Source organism: Symphalangus syndactylus, chromosome 10 (assembly GCF_028878055.3).
Source record: "Symphalangus syndactylus isolate Jambi chromosome 10, NHGRI_mSymSyn1-v2.1_pri, whole genome shotgun sequence".
NCBI classification, from domain to species: domain Eukaryota; kingdom Metazoa; phylum Chordata; class Mammalia; order Primates; family Hylobatidae; genus Symphalangus; species Symphalangus syndactylus.
The window spans coordinates 126,789,535-126,802,968 of NC_072432.2; the positions used below are offsets into that span (position 1 = coordinate 126,789,535).

Sequence of the window (13,434 nt, forward strand, 5' to 3'; positions counted from 1 at the left end):
GTCCTTGTTAAGAGGGACTCGAACCCCAAGGTTATAAACACGACACTTGCATTCCCTTCCAATCCTTCATGGTTTTCTTTTTTACACACAAAACTTACAACCTTTACTTTTTCCAACTGGAAAACCAGTTTTTCCAACATTTTTTAAAAAAATTATTCTTTTATCATATGCTGAAAGCCCTACCCATAACAAGCCCATTTCTGCGTTTGACTCTGTTCACTGACCCTTCATTTACTTCCTAAACGGACCCTTTTGGTAACTTTCAGTGAAGAGGTGGCTTTAATAAATATATTCTCCAGAAAGCTCCAGAACCTTTGCGTGGGTAAGGGTGAGAGGTGCCGCCACGATGTAAACAGAATAGAACAGCTGAGTCCTCCAGGTAGGCGCCAGGTGCGATCTGCATAGACCACGTGTGTGGGAGGCACGGCGTCAGAGGTGCATCCTCAAAATGCATCCCCCCGTCTCCTGCAGAGCGCACAGGCCCCAGGGCCCCGTGGACAGGGCTGGTCCCAGCGTACGCACGCCATTTCCTGGGCTTGGCGGGTGGTACGCCAGAGGTTGCCCATAACAGGAAGCCCCCGCAGAGGCCAGGGTCTCTTGTTCCACTTGGCAGAGACCCCAGAGGGAGCCAGGGGGCAGCATCAGAGCCTGGGGCCCTGGCAGGGGTGCCCAAGGGCACGGCAGCTGCAGGCCATTGGCAAGGCCAGAAGACGGTGAGTGGAAAGCAAGGCCAGAAGACGGTGAGTGGAGAGACACCGAGAAGGGGCTGTTCAGCTGGGAGTCCTGCATTTGCCGTTTCTGTTTCATCTGGCGGTTTTGAAACCAGGTTTTTGTCTGGACGTCCGAGAGCTGCATCTCCCTGCCAGCCTTTTCCTGGGCTCCAGAGGGCCCAGGTCCTGGTGGTGCTGGAAGACGCCTTCCAAGGCGCCGACCTGCTCAGTGGTGAAGGCTGTGCCTACACAGGGGGCCTGCCAGGGGTTTGGCTTCTTACTCAACCCAGCTGCGGCCCTCTCCGCCGCAGGCAGATTTGAGGACCGAGCCTTCTTGATGCTGACGGCCTGAGGGGGCTTCTGGGTGCCGGATGTCTGGCCCGGGCCAATGTGGCTCCCCGGGGAGACGTCGGCAGGACTGGGGGTGTGGGTCGGCCCTGAGCAGCTGTTCTGGGAGAGCCAGTCCACGGAGCCAAAGCTGGAGGGCTGCTGCCGGCCACGAGGTGGGGAGGAGGAGGGACGCATGGCGGTCAGGTGGGCCAGAGGAAAGGCCGGGTGGGGCTGGCCAGGCGCAGGATCCACCACCTGCTTCCTTCTTAAAACCTGCTAATGGTTTCTCATCAGACATGGGGTTTAAAATCCATGGGCCCATAAGGCATACGTGGTCCAGGTTCTCCGACCTTGTCTCACACCATTCTCTCCCTTGTTCCTGACGCTCTACCCACCCTGGTCTTCATAGTTCCATCGGGCCTTTGCCTTGGCTGGTTCCTTTGCTTGACGTAGTCATCCCCTAGAGGGTCATGTGGTTTGCTCCTAGTTATTCAGGTCTCCGTTTAAATGTCTCTTGCTCAGATGATCTTCCTAATCACCCATTGTAGAGTGGTCCCCCACCCCTGTCATTCTCTAGCGCTGCTTTATTTTCTTCATAGCACTTGTACCATTTGAAATTTTTTGTTTGCTTGCTTAATTTGTCTGCTTTCTATTCTACTAAGAAATTAGGAATCTTGACTAATTTCTGATCTCTTGATTTTCCCAGTATCTCCCATGCTTGGCATTTAATTGATATTTACTGAATAAAAAGGCAAAGCTGAAGCGGCAGGCTGAGGCTAAATTTTGGAATGCTTGGGTGCATTGCTAAGGAGCCTGGACTTCACTCGATAGTTAAGAGGAGGGGCATTAAAACTCTTTGAGCAGAGGATTAATACAGTTAGAATTAAACTTTACGGGTACTGACCCTGAAGTAGGATGCAAGATGAATTGGAGAGGGAAGAGGGTAGGAATAAGAGATCTCTTAGAAGCCAAACTTCATATACTAGATGACTTGACTCTTTCTGAAATATTTGATGATTTTCTGGCTTCTTTCTTTGCCGTTGCGCATAAGAAACAGTGTGTGGATGCTCCTCTAATACCCTGGACATAAAATCAGTAGAGCATTATTACTTTTTTTTTTTTTTTTTGAGATGGGGTGCCTCTCTGTTGCCCAGGCTGGAGTGTAGTGGCGTGATCTCAGCTCACTGCAGCCTCAAACTTCTGGGTTCAAGCAATCCTCCTGACTCAGCCTCCTGAGTTGCTGAGACTACGGGCGTGCACTAATTTTTTAACATTTTTTTTGTAGACATGGAGTCTCACTCTGTTCCCCAGGCTGGTTTCGAACTCCTGAGCTTAAGGGATCCTCCTGCCTCAGCTTCCCAAAGTGCTGGGATTACAGGTGTGAGCCACAGCACCACCTGGCACATTTGCCACTTTCAAATGTCCTTATTTGTTGGTGGATTCGTTCTTTCCTCCCTCCTTCTCATCTCTGGACTGTCTTGTTCATTGAGGATGAGACCACGTCTTGTTCTCTCGATCCCAGAGTCTGGCACTGAGTAAGGCCCTCAACAAGTGTTTAAGGGATACAGATGTGGCAAGTAAATCCTTTTAAGTGTTTGCAGGAGGCTGTTATCCTGAGTCATTTCAAATTGGCCCATAGGCAAGTCTTTGTGTTGTGCAAAGCAAGGAATGGCCCCTTTAATGAACTGGGAGGCTGAGGTAGAGATAAGGGCATGATGAGGAAAAAGATGGTAATTCTATTCTTTATTTTGGTTTGTTCTCCAGACTTTGGTTTATTGTTATGGAGGTTTTCAGGTCATAAATGCAGAAGACACATTGAGATCATTTTTAGGAGAACTGAGACGGTATCTGCAGCCACAATTCAGTGTGTTTTATTTTGGGGAATGAGAAGTCGTGTTTTCATTTCATTTGTTGTTGCTAAGCTCTAAAGATTGCCAATTAGCCCTTGCCCTTGCTGGATGCCTTGGTAAATTTTTAAAATTTGTGGTCCTTGAAAAAACAAAGCAAACAGCCCTATTATTTTTCTGCACTTTTGTATCTTTATTGTATCACTTATTATAGTCTGCTTTATATTATGGTTATTTGTTGGTGTGGCTTTCTTCTCAGCTAGATTGGGAAGCCTTTAAGGCAGGAACTATGTTCATTAATCTCTTAGCATGGTGCCAGGTACATAGAAGGAGCTTAATTCATGCAGGCTGTATGGAATTTTTTGTAATTATAAATTAAGACATAGAGAAGAGGCTGTTTTTCTTTTTCTCAGTCCCCTTGGGAGCTAGATGTTGATGCCATATTTTCTGTATTTCTGTTTGATCTGAAGTCATTTATACATTGTCTTCAGGTATTTCATAAGGATTGTATTCATCTGTATCAATGTCTATATCTCTATCTGTCAGAGGTGTTTGAACCAAGGTGACTCCATCTTGAATAGGGGCTGGATAAAATGAGGCTGAGACCTACTGGACTGTACTCCCAGGAGGTTAGGCATTCCTGGCCATGGAAGGAGATAGGAGACTGGGACAAGATACAGGTCACAAAGGTCTTGCTGATAAACAAGGATGCAGTACAGAAGCCGGCCAAAACTAAGATGGTGATGAAAGTGACCTCTGGTCATCCTCACTGGTCATTATGCACTAATTATAATACATTAGTATGCTAAAAGACACTCTTTTTTTTTTTTTTTTTTTTTTGAGACGGAGTCTCGCTTTGTCACCCAGGCTGGAGTGCAGTGGCACAATCTCAGCTCACTGCAAGCTCCGCCTCCCGGGTTCACGTCATTCTCCTGCCTCAGCCTCTCCGAGTAGCTGGGACTACAGGCGCCCGCCACCACGCCTGGCTAATTTTTTGTATTTTTGGTAGAGATGGGGTTTCATCGTGGTCTCGATCTCCTGACCTCGTGATCCGCCCACCTCGGCCTCCCAAAGTGCTGGGATTACAAGCGTGAGCCACCGCGCGCCGCCTAAAAGACACTCTTAATGTCCCAGAGACAGTCTACAAATGTCATGGCAATGTCCACAAGTACCCTATATAGTCTAACATGGGGAAGAACCCTCAGTTCTGGGAAATCCCTTTTGGGAAATCCCTGCTCCACCCCTTGTTTAGCATATAATCAAGAAATAATTGTAAGTATACTCAGTTGAGTGGCCCATGTCACTTCTGCCTATGGAGTAGCCATTCTTTTATTCCTTTACTTTTTTCGTAAACTTGCCTTCACTCTATGGATTCACCCCAAATGCTTTCTTGTGTGAAGTCCAAGAACCTTCTCTTGGGGTCTGGATTGGGACTGCTTTCTGGTAACATATCTGTGTCTATGTCTGCATGCCCATCTATCATCTGTCTGCCTGTGTATGTATGTATGTATGTATGTATGTATCTGTCTGTCTGTCTCAAGAATACAGCTCCTTTCCTGAAATAGACTGCTTGCTCTTCAGGAACGGGGTAGTATCCATGGGATAAAGATTGCTCCTTTGAAATTTTCCATTGGTGTCTTTCTGAGATTTTTGCATCATTTTTCAGCTTCGGGGATATAGAGCAGGAAGTATTTCCTGAGTCATTGCTAACGAAGACCTCTGTGGAGTTTTCCTAAGTTGGGGGACTCTGTTAAGAGTAGAGGGTAGAACCAGAGCTTAATGTGATTCCTCCTTAAAGAGTAGGTGCCTGCAGAGGCTATTTGGGCTATCTGTGGCCTTGGGCTGATATTGAGTTGTATGGATATATTTAGCCCTTGCGTGGACACTCAGAACCTTCAAGAGTTGTTAGTTTTGAATCTTGAGAGTGCCTTGGAAATCCCTAATGAGACAGCTGGAACTACGATCATTGGCAAACTTATCCCTAAAGGTCTGATCATTTACCCTTAGTCAGGGTTTGGTCAGGTGGTCCCCTTTCTGTTCTCCTTAACTCAAGAGAAAAGTAGCAAACTGGGACTGGAAAAGCCCCTTTCCACACAGCAGCTTAGCAGGGCCTGTGGAAGTGTAGGAAGATGCCAGTGGCAGAAGGTTCACTTGGCTGCCTGACTATGGTCATACTAGAAATTAGGATTCCGATGATTCCTCCAGATAGGCATCCAGGTTACTTTATTCTACAAGACCCAGTTCCTTTTGGGATTTGATTTCAAATGTATGTTTCATAGAGCTAATTAAAAAATCATAGTGTTGATGTTATGGATGGAACCCAGGGGGAGAGAAAGCTGGAGCCTCAGGAAAGGCATCAGAGTGATGCCAGGAGGTAGACATTACACTCAAAAGATGCACAAAGGTGGCCACAGCAGTTAACAGCAACTGTTGTGAGTCAGCCCCAAGTCAGGTATCTTCTAATGACAGCTCAGAAAGGAAGTTGCAAGCAGCAGTCCACTGGGTGGCTGATAGTTATTGATATCCAGAGGAAGCCATGGCACTGGATATAATTGGCTGCAGAACGGGGGCACATTATACAAAATGGTACCTTTAAGAATTAACAAATTTCTGTTCCTCTAGAGATAAATTGGTATAAAAGATTTTTAAATAAATGGTCATATCAATGATGGAGAAAATGATTTCTGTCAAATGAATTAAATTGATTGGGGAGATGCAAGAGAGATTTCTTCACTCTGTGATGAGTGGGCACAACATTTACAAGCCATGCCACTGTATGGTTTCTTGGTTTCTGGGTTGTTTTCTAATATAGATCACTAAGGAAATGATATTAGCTCTGAAGTGCTCTACTACAGAGATGAAAACCACCAATTTATTATTATTGCCAAAGGGAGCCTCCTCTAGAAGTGACCTAGAGCATGTTATAAGTAGCTCTTCCTTGTCTGGCTGGGCTAGTGCAGGTACAGTTCTGCATGGAGGCAGCTGAATGACTATGTCAACCTATGGCTGCACTCCCTGGAAGAGATTGAAGTGCCCCTAGGACAGACTAAAAGTCAGCCGTGGGTCACTGCCCAGGGAGATTGGTTACAGTACCATGGTTGTGGGTGGTGGTGGTGTGGTGTGTGGTGGTGTGTGTCAGTGGTGGTGGACATATAAATTATAGAACATAATTTATAGAAACAAATAATTCTATGTAATTATAGAATTATAAATATATTATCTATTTTATCTATCACACTTCATACCTACTTCATTAACTATGAATTAAATTAGTTCTCCAGATTAATTATAAATATACTACATTATATATAGTATATATGTATATTTATAGTATACTATATATATATTTTATATATATATAGTATATTTGTGCAATAATAAGCTCTGTACAGGCCAAGTGTGGCTTGGTGCCTGTTTCTGTAAGAAAAGTTTTATTAGAACACAGACATGCTCATTGCATTGTCTGTGACTGTTGTCCTGCTCTGATGGTAGAGTTGAGAAGTTGTGACAAGACCACAGAGCTCTCAAAGTCGAACATGTTAACTCTCTGGCCCATTGCAGACATGGGCTGTTTTTGATCTAGTCTAGTCTTCTGATTTCACCCATGAGGAAACGATCCTGGGAGGTAGGATGACCTTGCCCCAGATCACATGGCTGGACCTGGAAGAGTCAGAACTGAAATCACCTCCTCAGCTTCCCTGTGTGCTTTCACTCCCTGTACCAACTGTACTGCCCACCCAGCTTCTCCATTTGTTACCCATTTATGGCAAGAGGAAAGAGATCCAATGAAGAGTAAGTTTTTTTTTTTTTTTTTTTTTTTGTTGGAGACAGAGTCTTGCTCTGTTGCCCAGGCTGGAGTGCAATGGCATGATCTCAGCTCACTGCAACCTCCGTCTCCCAGGTTCAAGCGAGTCTCCTGCCTCAGCCTCCTGAATAGTTGGGATTACAGGCATGTGCCACCACACCTGGCTAATGTTTATGTTTTTAGTAGAGATGGGGTTTCACCTTGTTGGTCAGGCTGATCTCAAACTCCTGACCTCGTGATCCGCCCGCCTCGGCCTCCCGAAGTGCTGGGATTACAGGCGTAAGCTATTGCACCAAGCCAAGAGTAAGTTTTAAGAAAGGAATGAGAGGGAAAGGTCTGGCACATGGGAGACTTTCGGGCATCACACTGGGGGAATTTGGGTAGGATCCACAGCAAGAGGGGTTCATCAGTAGGAGTGCCAGTATTTCCCACTTGGCATTTTTCTTTTTGTTGCAGTGGGCTCAGGCCCCTGTTGTGGAACATGTACACAGGCTCTGGCTGTGTCTTTCCAAGTGTCTATCATCAATCCTTAAGACAAACATATGGGGTAGGGAGTGTTTTTATTCCCACTTTAGAGATTATTAGACTAAGGCCAGAGATGTTAAGTAACATGTCATTGATCCCAAAGCTGGAATGTGGTAGAACTGGGGTTTGAACTCACGTAGATAGGCTCTAGAGCCAGCCTCATTGAAATCACACTTCATGTACCATCTTCTAGCTGCTTTTCTGATGCTGGGCCTGTCATTGTGGGAGAAGCACTTTTTTTCTTCTTCTTTTTGAAAGAAAGCAGAATTTACATTTATGTTGACCATATTTTCATTATCCGTGACTCAGTACAGAGAACCTTTCTGTGCCTTCTTATAGGATGAGGTTGCTTATCCTTCAGACACTACAGAAGGAAGAAGCACAACTAAATACATTAATAACACTTACCTCCTGGCTTCAAGGCCCTTCTTCATATAATTTACCCCGAGAGACCAGGGTGCTCAGAGACATAGAGGGAATAAGATTACATCTATCAGATGCTATGCTTATTATCTGGATGACAGAATTATCATGCACCAAACCCCCACAACATGTAGTTTATCTATATAACAAACCTGAACATGTACCCCTGAAACTAAAATAAAAGGAAAAAAATTATTAGGTTCTAGGGAAGAAAATTCTATAGCTGGATCCAAATTATACCTTGATAATAATAAATAAATGTGATTAGAAATAAGAATATTTTTAACATAAGAATTTAGAATTTTTAAAAATCTGTTTTTTGATTATTATAGATTCACAGAAAATTGCAAAAAGAGAAAAAAAAAGAAGTAAAGGAAAAAAATGTACAAGGAAGACCCATTTTCCCTAATGGTACTATCTTGCACAGCTACAGTACAATATCAAAACCAGAAAGTTGACATTGATAAAATCCACAGAGCTTGTTCAAATGTTATTACTTTTACATGCACTCATTTGTGTGTATACATGTGTGTATAGTTCTGTGCAATTTTAGCACATAGATTTGTGTAACCACCACCCATCACAATCAAGATATGGATTGTTCTATTATCACAAGACACCCTTACGCTACTGCTTTATCACCGCATGTATGCCTACTTCCAATCCTCACTCCAGCAATCAGTCATCTGCTTTCTCTGTCTATAATAGTGTCATTTTAAGAATGTTATGCACTCATGCCTGTAATCCCAGCACTTTGGGAGACCGAGGTAGGAGGATCACTTGAGCCCAGGAGTTTGAGACCAGCTTGGGCAACATAGTGCGACCTTGTCTCTACAAAAAATAAAAAAAATTAGCTCAGTGTGGTGGTTCATGCCTGTAGTCCCAGCTGTTTAGGAGGTTGAGGTGGGAGGATGACTTGAGCCTGGGAGGTGGAGGCTGCAGTGAGTCAAGATCGTGCCACTGCACTTCAGCCTGGGCCACAGAGTGAGACCTTGTCTCAACAAAAACAACAACAGCAACAACAACAGCAAAAACAACAACCAAGAATGCTATGCAAATTTAATGGTAGAGTATTTAACCTTTTGAGATTGACAGTTTTTTCACTCAGCCTAATGCCCTTGAGATGCATCCAAGTTGTTGCATGCGTCAATAGTTCATTCCTTTTCAGTGCTGTGTAATATTGCATGATGGAGGTTTCTCACTGTGTAACCATTTGCCTGTTGAAGGACATTTTGGTTGTTTCTAGTTTCTGGCTATTACAAATAAAGCTGCTATAAACAGATTGTGTGTGTGTAACCAAAAGTTTTCATTTCTCTGGGATAAATGTCTAGGAGTGCAATGTTTTGTCATACAGTAAGTACATGTTTAGTTGTAGAAGAAGCTGCCAAACTATTTTCCAGAGGGGCCATACCATTTTACGCTCCCACTAGGCATATGTGAGGGATCCAGTTTCTCTACATCTTTGTCAGCATTGGGGATTTTCCCTGTTTCTCACTTTAGCGATTCGGATAGGTATGTAGTGATTGGTCATTGTGGTTTTAATTTGCATTTCCCTCATGGCTAATGTTGTTGAATGTGTTTTCATGTGCTCATCTGCCATCTGTATATCCTCTTCAGTGAAATGTATATTCATGTATTTTACCGTTTTATAATTGGATTTTGTTTTTTTAATTGTTGAGTTTTGAGAATTCTTTATATATTTTTGGTACGAGCTCTTTGTTGACTATGTCATTTGCAAATATTTTCTCCCATCCTGCAGCTTGATTCGTCATTCTCTCCATAGCTGTTTTGTTTTTTTTTCAGAGTAAAAGTTTTTTTTTATTTTTTGAACCTCATTAAAGGTTCAATTTGTCAATTTTTCCTTTTATGGATTGTGCTTTTGGTATCAAAGTGAAGTGATCTTTTGAAACAGGGTGGACAGTGGCTGGGTTTAGTGTTACCAAAAGAGCTTGTGGATCTACTACAAACACTAAAAGGCCAAGTGACCCTTTCATTCTCTCTGCATGAAGTGTGGTCTGATGCCTTGTTTTAGCATCAGGCTACTGGGGGAGTGCAAGTTAAGCTCTTGATATGCCATTAGTACCTGGGAAAGAGACAGAGACGGGATGTCAGTTATGGGGGCACAGAATAAAATCCTTAAGAATCAAGAACTATCTCTGAGAATTAATGGACTGCTTTCCTCCAGCCTATTCAAATAATTCAGCTCATTTCATGTGAGATAAATTACAGGACCTTGTCACCCTGGCTCCCAGAGGAGGACGCTTCTGTGATTCACAGTGCTCACCCACCAGGAGCCTGAGGTGGGGGCACAGAGGCCTGTCTAGCTGATTGATAACTTGTGGCCTGCTGGTCAACCTCCCTGCAAGGAGCAGGGCAAGGGAGGGATTCAAATGAAGCCACTGCCCACAGGACAGGCCTGGACCATGCCAGGGAGAGGGAGCAATCTTAACAACTGCAGTCAGGTTCAACCTTGAAGCACCATTTGGCATTCTCCAGAGCCCTACAGGATGCAAGCAGAGCCAGCATCCAGCTTTGTTGCTTGTAGCCTTTGTTATTGTTGGTGGTTGTGCTGGTTGGTGCTGTTGTGTATATGTTGAGGCTGTAGGGGGTTGTATTGCAAGGGAGAAGCAAATTCTGGGTGTAGGAGAAATAGTGCAGTGTGCCAGAAATGGAGCCTAGGGCATGATCTTATGGTGATGGGAAGTTCTGCAAGGAAGCATGGACATCTGGTCTTTCAAACTATGGAGCTCAATGGGAATTAACCATAAAGCAACTTAAAAAACCCTACTGCCCCATTTTTATTTATTTATTTATTTATTTTTACTTGTGATATAATTACATTGGTATAAAGTTCAAGAATAGACAGAACTTGTCCATGGTAGAAATCAGAAAAGAGAGAAGTAGAAATTGATTGAGGAAGGTCACAAGGGAACTTCTTGGAGTACTGGAACACGCTATATTTTTATTTGGTTGGGGTTATACCAAGTGAATTAGATGGATAGATAATTGATGATGATGATGAAGATAGATAGATAGATAGATAGAGAGATAGATAGATAGAAAATAGGTAGATAGATGCTAGGTGGATAGAGATTGACAGATACTAGAAAGATAGGTGATAAATAATAGGTAATAGATCATAGATAGATCATCATGATGATAGAGGTAGAGCTATATATCACTGAGTTGTACGCTTAAGATCTGTACGTTTTACTTTATGTAAATGTTACCGCTCATTTTAAAAAATAAGTTTTAAAAAAAGGAAACAACCTTCACTGGAGTTTGAGGAAAGAGGTCCCCATTTGCCGAGTTCCCCACGTGGCCTCTGCCCCATCCCCTATTCCCTCGTCAGAAGTTCTTTCTTCCTAGGCTCCAGGGCTTCTCCTGGCTACATCTTCACGGCTGAGTACACACAGGGTTCAGAGGCTTCTTGGAAGCCCCTTGCTGGCTGGAAGGGCCCTCACTTAGGGCTTGAGTGTTCAGGTCGGCATATGTCAGCCTGTGGGCTTCTTCAGTTCTGGAGGCCTGGGATCCTTCATCCAAGGCAGGCGAGCAACCCTTCCCAGCTGGTGGCACATCTGTTACTGCCTCTTTGGGTTCTTTGGAAGAATGGGAGCTTTTGGTTACCTTGTCAGGAGCTGCTCCACTCTGGGTGTTTGTAGATGAGAAAGATGGAGAGGAAGAAGATTAAGATGATTATGACAGTGATGATACTCCCAGCTCCCAGGGGTTCCTCGTCCCTGTTTTTCTCTCCGAGGAGGCTTGTTTCCTTCAGTTTTGTTGGTTTGTGGAAGCAAAATGTACTGAGTTTTAGTTCCACTTACTCTGCCATCTTCTCCTTAGCCATGCAGATGCTTTGTAATTGCCACTGCACAGAAGATTCAGGATAGAGCAGTTTTGGTTTTTTGTTTTATTTATTTATTTTTCTTTCCTTCCTTTTTTTTTTTTGAGACAGAGTCTGGCTCTGTCTCCCAGGCTGGAGTGCAGTGGTGCAATCTTGGCTCACTGCAACCTCTGTCTCCCAGGTTCAAGCAATTCTCCTGCCTCAGCCTCCCGAGCAGCTGGGACTACAGGCATAAGCCTCCATGCCCAGCTAATTTTTTTGTATTTTTAGTAGAGATGGGGTTTCACCATGTTGGTCAGGCTGGTCTTGAACACCTGACCTCAAATGATCTGCCTGCCTTGGCCTCCCAAAATGCTGGGATTACAGGCATGAGCCACCGTGCCCGGCTTTTCTCTTTTACCTCCCTCACTCCCTTCCTCCCTTCTTTCAGCATCTTGCTCTGTCGCCCAGGCTGGAATGCGGTGGCATAATCGTGGCCCACTGCAGCTTCAACCTCCTGGGCTCAAGTAATCCTCCTGGCTCAGCCTTCCTTGTAGTTGGGACCACAGGGTCATGCCACTATGCCCAGCTAATTTCTTAATTTTTTTTGTAGAGATGAGGTCTCACCATGTTGCCCAGGCCAGCCTTGAATTCCTGGGCTCAAGCGATCCTCTTGCCTTGTCCTCCCAAAGTGCTGGGATTACAGGCATGAGCCATTGCGCCTGCCTGAGTGTTGTTTTCTTTAATAGATGAGCAAACTGAAGCTCAAATAGGATATATGACTTGCTCAAGGTCACACAGCTGGTGAGTAGCAGAGCTGGGAGTTGGGGTCACCATCAGGCTTCATTAAACTCTGCTGGTGGGATTCACCACATCACTCTCATTGCCTTCACCATCCACAACTCCTACTGCCCCTTTAAACCTATTCACTGCATCTAGTTTTCCTGCTGCTGAATAAAATCTCAGGCATTCTTCTGAATTTTCTGGTGGTTCTTATGTAGTATGAAATCTAACAATTACCTTAAATGATAAACAAAGCCTAGATTCAGAAAATAGAAGGTCGACTGCCTTATAATAACCAGTATGCCAATTCTAACTCACAGTGGAGACTTCTCCCACCTTCTCCAGCCCTAGCCAGGTGCCGGGAGGCCTGGAGCAAAGAAGGAGGGTGTGGTTGGCTCCTCCTGTATTTCCTGCTCTGACTAGCTGTTATTTCTGACCCTTCCAGGTTGGAGATGAGAGGCCAGATGGAGGGATGAGAGGAACAGAATGTTACTTAACAGACACTGTTGGAAGCTGGCTTCAAGCTCTCTAAGCTTGGCAGATGTTAAAAAGAGAATCTTTCTCTCTCATGATATTCCAGTTGGTTCTTTGGAGATGCCTTACCTCCCCATTGCTAGAGATCTTGCACTAGCTGCTCCCCTGTTGCGGCTAGTAGCATCTGTATTGCAGCTGGTCACTTTTTGCCGAGCCCTCAGGAATTTGGCAATATCTTCAGTGCAGTAGTTCTCAATGATTTTGTCTCTTACAACTGGGAAGTGGAATTGGCATCTAGTAGGTAGAAACCAGGGATGCTACTAAATATCTTACAATGCGCAGGGCAGCCCCCCACAACAAAGAATGATCTACCTCAAAATGTCAGTGGTGCCAAGGTTGAGCAAACCAGCTCTAGTGCATGGAAGACTCTCATGCATCTTTTGCCTGGGCAAATTCTTGGCTTGCAGGTGGGTGTCATTGTAGTCTATCTCCTTTAGCTTACCTGTCGATAGCTAGCCAGCACGTCTCTTGTCCATATCCCCTAAACTGCACTTCTCTGAGTGGTCCTGCTGAAGTCCCCCTTCCTTGGCTTGGGGGTTAGGCACACTGTACAACTCTCTTCAGAGAGTTACCTATGCCCATAAATATCTTCTCTTCCTCTAGTTTTATTCCCATGATGTGGGTGACAGGCTTAGGTTTCTAACTAATTATTGT

The 13,434-nt window shown here is 44.3% G+C and overlaps 1 pseudogene; it reads right to left on the reverse strand.

Annotated features, from left to right (window-relative positions):
- Nucleotides 1-429: 429 nt before the first annotated feature.
- On the reverse strand, nucleotides 430-1,235 carry LOC129491671 (homeobox protein VENTX-like; annotated as a pseudogene).
- Between the last annotated feature and the right edge of the window lie 12,199 nt (nucleotides 1,236-13,434).